Source organism: Euprymna scolopes, chromosome 10 (assembly GCF_053919585.1).
Source record: "Euprymna scolopes isolate OS-2025 chromosome 10, ASM5391958v1, whole genome shotgun sequence".
Lineage (NCBI taxonomy): Eukaryota > Metazoa > Mollusca > Cephalopoda > Sepiida > Sepiolidae > Euprymna > Euprymna scolopes.
In genome coordinates this window covers 106,412,918-106,424,454 of record NC_136491.1, presented here as the reverse complement: position 1 = coordinate 106,424,454, position 11,537 = coordinate 106,412,918, and the positions used below count along the sequence as shown (strand labels likewise).

Below are 11,537 nucleotides of genomic sequence, written 5' to 3'. Positions count from 1 at the left end.
TTGGAGGGACCAGCCAGAAAGAGCACAGATCTCATTCTCGATTCCATACATGCGTGGAACGAGTTTTTTTTTTTTTTACCCTCGAACAGGAGAAGGCATTCGCCGACCACTGACCAGAATAATTCTACGGAGATAATTCGGATATAAGTAAAAGAAAATCCTTAAAATAAATATTTTAAAATAATCTAAAAGACTTTGGAAAAGAATTAACCAAAGACGAGAACAGTAATTCAAATAATGCGCATTTTCAATCCTCACCTAAAAAATTCAGAAACATAAATTTGTTTTCAAGGTTATTCAGTCAGATAAAAAAACAAAAAACGAAACTGTTATGAATTCTTCTTCGTGGAAAAAAAAAACTTTTCTGTGAAAAGAACAGACAAGCGTTTTTCCTTTGAAAATCAGGAACTAATATTTCTAACTACGCACTTAGCAAAGCGTGGGTGGGTGGGTGGGGGGGGTAATCAAAGTATGTTTCAGTTTGACTATCCTCGAACGAGTTTTCAGTGCACGCGCCGTTTCTGATTCCATTTCAGCTTACTCAATAGGTTCTTCAGTATTTATTTTACAGCGAATTTAGGAAGATTCGTCCATTTTTTTATAGAAAAATCTAATCAATAATAAAAAAAATTGTTATCGTTGTAATTTTATCGTTGTTCAAGAATCTTTTTTTAATTTCATTTTTTGTTTGTTTGTTTGTTTTGTTTTTAGGGAGGTATATTTTTTTTTTTAATCCTCCTCCTCCCTAAATTATATTTGAAAAATATTAAAATTTCTTTTGGTACTTCTGCATTACACAGACGGCACCATTGTTTTTGTTCGTTTCACTAATCAGGGGACGCATTCCATTCAAATTGTTTATTAATTTAAAACTTAAAATTATAATATATAATATATATAATTTTGTCGCCCCTTCAACAGGTACCACAAAAAAAATTAAAACTATATTTTGTTACAGTGACAATATTACTTTAATTCAAAAAACGTTTCGGAAAAAAAAAACTAAAAAAAATCCGATGTTGCTTTAATTAAAAAATATATCATTTAAATTATCAAATTGTTCGGGAAAAATCCAATGTTGCTTTAATTCAAAGATTGTTTTATTAAAATTATATTTTCTTATGCAGACTTTTCAATAAATGTTTTTACAATCATATATGGATACATTTTTATACAATAAATGTTTTATTTTTTATTTTTTTAAATTTTTATGCAATAAATGGTTTTATTTTTTATTTTTTAAAATTTTTATGCAATAAATGGTTTTATTTTTTATTTTTTTAAAATTTTTATGCAATAAATGTTTTATTTTTTTATTTTTTTTCATTTTTATGCAATAAATGTTTTATTTTTTTATTTTTAAAAATTTTTATGCAATAAATGTTTTATTTTTTTATTTTTTTTATTTTATGCAAATATTTTTGTGTTCGGAAAAAAAATCTTGTTTGTTATTTATTTGTCGTGTTATTTGACGAAGGAGGAATTGGAGTGACCGCTCAAACTAGGCATATTTATCGAGACTTCTAAGATATAATCCTCTCATGTCAGACATTTTTCTTGTTCTCATGGAGCACTCAATACTACTTGTTTTTTAACCGAATAAACGCCTTAAAATAAGTTAAAACACTAAAAACGTATCCAGCTAGGTAGAAAGCAAACACTTAGAAAAATCGATTTCATCCGTTTTAAAACAACAGTAAATAAGTAAAAATACTTTTGGAAAAATATTATGGGGGTTATAATCGCGTTTAAAAAGAATATTTCCTCCAAGAACAGTCATAAAATGTGTTTTCAATCGATATGTAATCAATCATCGCCCGATTTTCTTATCCAGCAAAACTGGACGAATCTTCCGTCGACGAACCTTATATTGACGAATCTTCCGCACGCGAATTTTCTAGACACCTTTACAACACAAGGCCATATTGAGTAGGTATTGTTGCATACAAGTCGAAGATACATTCTCGACACTCAGTGCAACATAGGCCTTGAATTATTTAGAATTATCTCCCTTGTTTTGCAAAAACGGTGTCAAGAGATCCTTGATACGTTAACCATAAAATTTGGTTTTCTTTTTCTTTTTAGTAAAATTACTTGCTCAATTTGTGTGATCTTTGCTGTACAATATTTTCTTTCCGTCGCGGGAACATACACTATAAAGATTTTTCTTTATTTTATGCACTTCTGTTTTATCATGCACCAATTTTTTCTTTAAATAAAGGGTACTACTACGTATATATAAAAATAGGACAATACAAATCACACATGTATATTATCGAATATAAACTTATTTGAAACTATTATTCATATTCATAGAACTAAGTATGCAAATTAAGAACATCTACAGCTGTTTGTATGTGTTTGCAGATTACTATATATACGATATTTTAAATCTTATGTAGTATCATTGAATTATGGTATAAATTAATCGGACAGCGGTTTTGTTACAGTCGGGCTGAGGTATGTTCTTTTCATTCCTGAGAGATCCCATCATTGCCTCTGTACAGTCTCCAGAGACTATGGATACCTCCTGTGAGAGTGGCTGCATATGTAATTGTGAAGCAAGTATTGCACAAGCCCAAGCACATCTTTCCTAAATCGGTGCTGCTTGATTCTAAAAGCAAGGAGAAATCTAGCACGACTGGAAACAATCCCGATATAAGCAGTGAGCATATACACCACCTGTTATTTCCCAAATAGTCCCCCATTTTAGTACTGACCAGGCTCAACATTGCTTAACTTCAGTGATTTAACAGGAACTGGTGTATCAAATGTGATCATGCCATATCCTAAGAAGACTACCCTCCCAAATTTTACCTACTCTCATTGAGAAGGGGTTAGTTTATTTTTAATTAGAGCTGCTCAGATATTTTTGTAGGTCAAAACGCACTTCTTCTAGTTTGCTGTCCTTTCAAAACCTTAACTGACCTCATGTCTAACCTCCTCCACCTGGGAGAATATTTAGCACATTCTGATTCTAGGATCTAGTTATCTAGGAGTGTTACATATACTGGACCCTACGTCAATAGTGAGTAGGTCAGCTAGTGTGGATTTTGACAAGAATCACACAGTGCATATTATCATAACACAAATCTGCAAAACAGACTCGGGAAATACCTCAATTGAGCAAATTGGGTTTGCTTGTATGCCACTTGTGCTTACTCGGCTGGTTTGGGCAGGTCTTGTTTGAGAGGTTGAAGGTACTTGATAGACAGTTGGTCTGTCTGCTGTTTTCCGACTGACAATACAGGAGCCCTAATTCTTTGATAGTGCTTATAGCGGCTGCTCTATCATCAGTTGTAAAATATTGGGATAGATGTAGTGCCATGTAAAGAGACGCTGCTACTATCTTTGGTAGGTTTTCATGAGGCCACAACTTCCTAGACAGGACTCGACTAATGGACCACTGTATGTGTATACTTGGCATTAAAACTGGCCCACTTTGCTCAACACTCTTCCCTGTACCGGAAATTAAACCAAAACGTAATGAAATGACAACTCAAACAAATATAACGATCAAACCAGACAACCACCCAAACAAAACCAATTTGCTTCCTCCCTTGAGACTTGCTTTCACAAATATCCGTGCATTTAGAGGTAATATAGATGATGTAGAATTTTACCTTTTAATAAACTCCCCAGATATCTTAGCATTAAGTGAAATAAACTTACACTCGTCAATCCCCTTTAACATAACAGGATACTTCCCTCTCCACCGTAAGGACTCGGATATATATATATGCATAGGCTTGGAGTCTATATTTGTAACATTCTTCCTTTAACTAGAGAGAAACATCTTGAATCGGATAACCAAGCTTTTATGCGCTTTCAACTAGCCTTCCATCACTACATTAGTTACTTATATTTTCTCTACCGTTCTATGTCAAGTCAGGATTGTACCCTAATCGATCATGTCTCTGATAGTATAGATGCAACACTCTCCTTAGATAGTAACACCCAAATACATGTGGTTGATGACTATAATATCCTTTATAAAACTTGTCTTGGTTTCTCAGGTTTGTGTGAGGAAATGGACTATAGAGACGCTATAAGTAGAGCATCAAGCTGTATAAATTAATCCAACAGTGGATTTGTTACAGTCGGGCTAAGATATGTTCTTTTCATTCCTAAGAGATCCCATCATTGTCTTCGTACAGTCTCCAAAGACAATGGATACCCCCTGCGAGGGTGGCTGCATATGTAATTGTGCAGCTTGATGCTCTACATATAGCTTCTCTATAGTCCATTCCCTCACACAGATAGTAACGTTCCCAACCCGCCTACCAGATCATGAACCCCAGCAGGCTTCACTTCTAGACCTATTTCTCACCATAGTACTCAAGGATTGTGTGCCTAATGCTCACAGTCCACTTTTTAACACAGACCACCTAATGGTATCAGTTGACATCACACTTAAATCCCAACCCCAAGATGAGGAGTTACTGCTCAAAATAACAAGGTACTACAAAAGAGCTGACTGGGAAGCCATTAGAGAACACATCAGAGATGCTCCATGGACCAATATCTTCTCTCTTCCTACTGAACAGTGTGCCAATGAGACAACTGAATGGTGCAAATCGGGCATTGAAGCACATGTTCCCGCATGGATGTATTATATAATAGCAAGTCTCACTCAGGACAGATGCCATTGCACAAAGAATTCTACCAGTTTGTACGACATAAGTCAAATACGAACAAGCAAAAATTCGTAGATGCTAGAAATCATCGTAAGAGAGAAATAGTAACAACCAAAAGAAAGCATGCTGAAATAATCAGGGAACGCATAGAATCGCAAAAGATAGGAACTCGTGATTTCTGGAAAATCTATAATATTACAGTGAATAAAGGGCAATCAGTAATTTCTCCACTATCCACCAACCAGAAGGTCGCATGCGCGGCAACCGAGGTGAAACTGCTTGCCCAGAGATTCATCTCCAACTCCACCTTAGAGCCAACAAACAACTTCCTCCCAAATTTCCCTATCCAGACTGAAGTCACACTAGATGTTGTAAAAATCACCACTTCTTGTGTCCACGCTATTGTAAAAGACTTAAACACCTCCAAGGCATGTGGGCCTGATCTCATCCCTGCTATACTAATTAAAAATGCTCAACTGAGCTAACCCCCATACTTTCCAAGCTCTACAATAAATGCTTTGCTGAATCTTGCTTCCCTAACAGCTGGAAGATGGCCTCTGTGGTACCAGTGTACAAAAATTATGATGGAAGGACTGACCCACTCAATTATTGCTCTATTAGTCTCCTCCCCCTCTTTGCTAGAATCTTTGAGACCTTAATTAATCAAGCACTAGTCCACCACCTCGCAAAAGCAAATCTTCTCTGACAAGCAGTATGGATTTAGGCAATGTCGTTCTACTGCAGATATTTTAACAGTCATCTCTGAACGCATTTACTATGTACGGGATAAGGCGGGTGAAGCCAGGGCTGTAGCCCTTGATATATTCAAGGCCTTTGACAAAGTCTGGCATGAAGGGTTGCTCATGAAAATTAAATCGTACAATATAACTGGATGTATGCTAAATATAATTAGATCCTTCTTAGACAATAGAACCATCCAGGTTGTCATTGATGGACGTACATCCAAGCAGTATAACATTAATGCGGGAGTGCCTCAGGGGTTGATCCTTGGATCACTATTATTCCTGATATTCATAAACGACTTCCCTGATAATAGTGTGTCCGAGATGGGTATATTTGCTGATGATACAATGCTCTATACTATGCATGAGGGAAGAACGGATGTATATAAATCTAAGACAATGGCAGAATTGTTAAAAAAATAGTGAAATGGGGTCACAAATGGATGGTAACATTTAATGCTAGTAAAACTAAGTTGCTCTCCTTTAACAATGACAAGACGCCTCTCCAAACACCTATATTCATAACAAATAACACCCTACCTGAGAAATCTTCCTTCAAACTCCTCTGCTTAACATTTGTGAGCAATATGAACTGGAACATGGAGGACATTGCATATGCTGCTGCAAAGAAGGTGGGTTCCCTCTATCAAACTAGAAGATTACTCACACCTGAGAGTATCCTGTACTTCTACAAGGTCACCATTCACCCATGCATAGAGTATTGTTGCCACATCTGGGCTGGTGCATCTACCAATATCCTCTCCCTCTTGGATAGGATTCAAAAAAGAGTATTCAATTTAATAAGTCCCACTTTGTCAACTAAGCTCTAGCCCCTGTCCCATCACTGCAATATTGCATCTGTGTGTCTGTTTTACAAATATTTTAATGGAATGTGCTCTGATGAACTCTTTGCGCTGTGCCCCCTCAACATACATATCTCCGACAAACCCGCTTAGCAATAAAATCTCACCCCTTCACTGTTGAGGTCCCTAAATGCCAGAAATTTATAAAAGTATAGAAGATTATATATATATATATATGAGAGTGTAAAGTGGGCTTTGAGTTTACTTTTGGCAGTTTCATAACTCACACTTCCCTTTTTTGTTATTTAGTCTTCCATGAGTGATGGTTCTGACAAAAGGAGAAAAATTACTCCTTCCTATATATGTATATATATATACAGCCTAACATCACACGTCCATTTGAGAAGTTTTATTGCCATACAAGCCGAAAGGTTTGATATAAAAATCAAGAGTAGCTTTTTTGATATAACAGGAACGCATAATTGAACCATAATACTTGACTTTTTCATTTTAAACTTAGATTCAAGCCATTATCACTGCACAATGAATAAGGCCAGGCATATTAAATCAACAGTGGGTTCTTTGATATTATATGGGCGTGTTCAGAATGAATGTTTCTGTTTTGAGCGCAATTGAAGTATTGACTTTTGTATTTTAAACTTCAATTCAAGGTAATATATATACAAAATAATTTAAAAAATCAACAGTAGGTTCTCTACAGTGCAATGTAGACTACAATGTACTGTGGACTAAGTCACTGCTGGAAAGTATGTGAACCTTACTTCCAGTGCACCATGATGAGTCCCTACCTAGAGTAGGCAATCAATGGATTTGATTGAAAAATGGGTGATTTCACCAATTTCGATGACAAAAGAAATATGGGAGTGTGAAACATTTGTTGATCATCATTCAATCCCAGGCGACAGCGGATCTTCCTGCTAGTCCATGCTATATCTGTTGTAACTCTAAACAGCACTCCCATTTCATCAGAAACCGAAAATAATAAAAAATTAAAAAATAAACACACCTGAATGTAATTCCAAGAAGATTACATCAAAATGGCAAATTGTTGCACACAAAAAAAATGCGCAGCAAAAACCAGTTTCTAATGTCCACGATTCTAAACTTTGATCTGACTGCAATGTACCCCCACCCTTATATTATCAACCACCTGCTGCCCTCCTCTACGTCATGCTGCTCCCCCTCTATTTTCAGATATTTTAATATTTCTTTCCTAATATTTCTTTCCTAATGTGTCTAAGCTAGATGTTGCATTCCCTTATATGTAATCTAGCTCCTTCTCTTCTGATGAGGAGCATTAGGCTTTGAAATGCCTAGGAATAAAAAACATCTATAAACAGCCCTCCCATCGATGTCCCGTCCTTTTTTGAACTGATAAATAAATTTATATACAACATTATATATCTTGTATTATCAAAATTTTTCTTAATCTATATATCTATAAAAGTGGGAATGTGTGCACGTACGTGTGTGTGTGTGTGTGTGTGTGTGTGTGTGTGTGTGAGTACAACTCTCAACCTATATACTCAACGAATTCTTAATCTACAGATTTGAGATTTGGTATATAGGGTATTTAGACATAGGGAAAACTTTTTAGTCGGTTTTCATCTGGATAAAGGGGCTGCTAAAGGGTCAAAATTGAAAAAATTGGTACTTGAGGGGGGGTCATTGGATTTTTATCTGTTTGTCGACTGTTTCACGATTGCGCACATGCGTGAATCCTCCACATGACTGCTTCTTTATGTTAAGAATAAGTAGGTTTGAAAACACTTTTTAAAGATTGTGGTAAGCTGGCCTAATGATTATCGTACTTGACTTACTGTTTTTAGGTTTTGGTTTCAATCTCAGCTTGAGTATTTTTTTTTTTACTTAGAAGAAGAGAACTGTTTAGAAAAACTGTTTAGAAAAACATAATACTTGTATGCACATGTCTCAGTCTCTTTTTACTTCACTTTTTGTAAAAGGAATGTAACGTTACGTTTAATATCAGGTACATCTTTTTTTCTATTTTTTACATGGAGGTCACCACTTATCAAGGCCCGGAAGCCACTCAGGGATAAGGGTTATTGCGTGTACAGTAATCACTGAAATAGTATCGTAGTAATCATTAGTATTGGATATTTGATAGGGTGTCTTATTTAAGAGAGCGGTTTATCTGCTAGTATATATATATATATGTGTGTGTGTCATGTGTGTGTGTAACGATAATATTTTTAAATAAAAATTAGCAATTATTTTATACCTATAGACGTTAGTGTTTCATGCTTACGCAATCTTCAGTGTAGGAAGTGACAATTACTGTCAGTTGGGAAGATTTGACTACATAGACTGGCATACCGCCTCCGACTTACCAGAAATTAACAAGAATTGAGAGAAATTACCTATAAATGTCAGGGCATGAACAGTAAACAGTCAGAGAGTATTCAGCTACAGGAAGTTGGAATGCTGTTTTAGATTGACCGTTTATAAATAAAGAATAAAGTTATACCATTCTCTGATTTAATCATAATTCTGAACACAATATATATATATATATATATATATATATATATATATATATATATATATAAATAAATTTTCTTATCGGTTTGTTCAAGCTGAAGATGGGGCATCCTACTGGATGCCAGACATGCACCCACTATCTCATATATTCCAATCGGGAGATCTTTTTAAGATTCTAACCGTCCCTTTAAGTGCAATAGTTTGAATCTCTCTTGCACTTGGCTTACCAGTTATATTTGTCAGGTAGATTTGGAATTTTTTTCATAAGTCCAGTTGCTCGTATGATTACTGGAATGATAGAGATCTTCCTAAGATTCCAATTTCTTTTCATGTCATACATAAGACGTTGGTATTTCGTTAACCCAGCATCATTGGGAGCACTAACATCTTCTAGGGTTGCATCTTTCTCCTTGTTCCATATCACTCTGTCAAGTTTAATAGCTCCGTTTTAAAGATATGTAGATATAGGAGTTACATATTCCTAGTGGATTGTGTATAACTTATTTCCAACTATTCTTTCTGGTAAACATGTTCCAACAACTTGCTGCTTCATTCGATATTCAACCTTTTACAGATGGTGCAATGGAGATGTTTACACACTTCATTGTGCCGCATTATATAGTTGCTGTTCTGGATGTCAGGTGGCTCACACTCTACTGTGTGGCAGAATGTACACTTGTCATCATTGCAGAAACCACTCATTTTTTTTTTTTTTAAAGCATTGGTCATCAAACCTTTGATCTCGGTCAACCATTATAATCCTCTCTTGGTCATAGTAGAACGATCCTCTTTCTAGCCAGTCCATAGAGTCTTCTGAGTGAATTTACTCCAAAAATATTTGGCACACTGTTGGTTGCCCCATTCTTCCAGTATTTTGCAATGGAAGTTCTTGGTGTATTTCTGGTGACTCTTTTGGGCTATTTCCGTAGCAGATTCGTTTTCTGATTTTGTCTCATTTATAAAACAGTCTTGTCCAAAATATTTGGCCAGTTTCGTACTGGAGGTTGTTCTACTGACTCTTGTAACATGATGTTGATTTTGGATTTTGGCAGCTCATTAGATATTGCCCGGTGCTCACAATAGTAGCATGATGCTGATGGCCAATTTCTGAGAGACTCATACTTCTTGCCCTTCTGGGCAGATACAGCCTAGGCAAATACTAGTTTCAGTATGTTATTCTGTACAGTGTCAACGTTTTCCTCATTTTAGTGTCTAGTCTCTTTATGTCCCTTTGTGGCCAGTCAACAGTTCCAAGCTGTATGTTATGACGATCATAGATAGTTGGTTAATGGCAGTTACCTTGTTTTTGTTTGCAAGCTCTGTTTCTGTATTTTCCTGACATAGCGTATATATCCTTACATCATCAACGCTCTGATCCCCAGCTGGCATCAATTGTGATGGATGGCTCTCGTCTGGGTGAGGCCCCGTGTTTTGACAAGCTTCTGGGTTTGACCTTTACTCCTGATCTGAAATGGAACACGTACATCAAGTCTGTTGCCAAGGTCGCTGGAAAGATGGTGGGATCCTTCTACCGCTCCAGAAGATATCTCACTACTGATGCAATTCTCTATCTATATAAAAACCAAGTACGGCCAAGGATGGAATACTGTTGCCATATATGGGCAGGAGCTGCCAAAAACAGCCTATCATGCCTTGACAGAGTACAAAATAGACTTCGTGGTTTAGTGGGCGATGCCCTTTTCTCTACCCTGCAACCCCTCTCCCACAGAAGAGACGTTGCGAGCCTATCCTTGTTTAATCGTTATTTTCATGGCAGGTGCTCGTCTGAACTTCAATCCCTGGTCCCCCCTCGCCAATCTTTCACGAAAAACACCCGTCTAGCTGAATCCACTGTGAAAAATTTCCCCCACTCTATATCTGTGCCTAAATCAAAACGCGGATTTCATGAACAAAGCTTCTTTCTTAGAACTGCACGCCTGTGGAACTCTGTTCCGTCTGCCTGCTTCCCTCCGGACAACAACTTGGATGTCTTCAAGTCTAATGTTAACAAATTCCTAATGAACCGCCCCCCTAATTAAACACTTCATCAAATCTCCTCACTAACGTAATGTACTTGCAATAACCCTTATCCCTGAGTGGCTTCCGGGCCTTGATAAGTGGTGATCACTGTGTAAAAAAAAAAAAAAAATTATATATACGGCATAATTGCATTGACACACCAGTTCTTGTCAGACCACCGAAGTTAAGCAATGTTGAGCCTGGTTAGTACTAGATGGGTAACCGTTTGGGAATTCTAGGCGCTGTATATGCTCTCCGCTTATCTCAGCATTTGTTTCCAGTCGTTCTGTACATACACTTCACTTACCACATGTCGACTCAGGAGAGGTGTGGTTAGAGATTGCACACCTCCTGCCACAAAAATTTCATGTGCAGGCACCCCTTCGTGGGTATCCATAGTCTGTCAAAAACTGCAGGAGTCTGTATATATTCACTGCTAATTTTTTCTCTTATCTTGGAATATTGATTGAATCGTTCTCCTCCATGCCAAGGTATTTGTATTTTTCCTGCTCAGCGACGTTGGTGTGACTATAATCACATTTCTTTCTTAACCATACAGCATCCTCGACTATCACGCTATCAATTTCAACACACACGCCAGTGGTTATGCTGCTTGCATCACACCATACATTGCCTTTTTCTAATTTGAGAACATGCCACCTCCCTCGAACCATGTCTCTTTGTAAAACCTCTTTCACAACTTCTCGTCACACACCAACCATCTTGCTATCCACCATATCTTCCCAATCAATTCCTTCTGCTCTTCTTTTTAAATAGCTGCAGATCCAGATATTGGTTAGTGGCTTACCGGT

The 11,537-nt window shown here is 36.7% G+C and overlaps 1 pseudogene; it reads left to right on the top strand.

Moving 5' to 3' along the window:
* The first annotated feature begins 10,859 nt into the window (after nt 1–10,859).
* On the top strand, nt 10,860–10,976 carry LOC145286585 (5S ribosomal RNA; annotated as a pseudogene).
* Nucleotides 10,977–11,537: the final 561 nt, after the last annotated feature.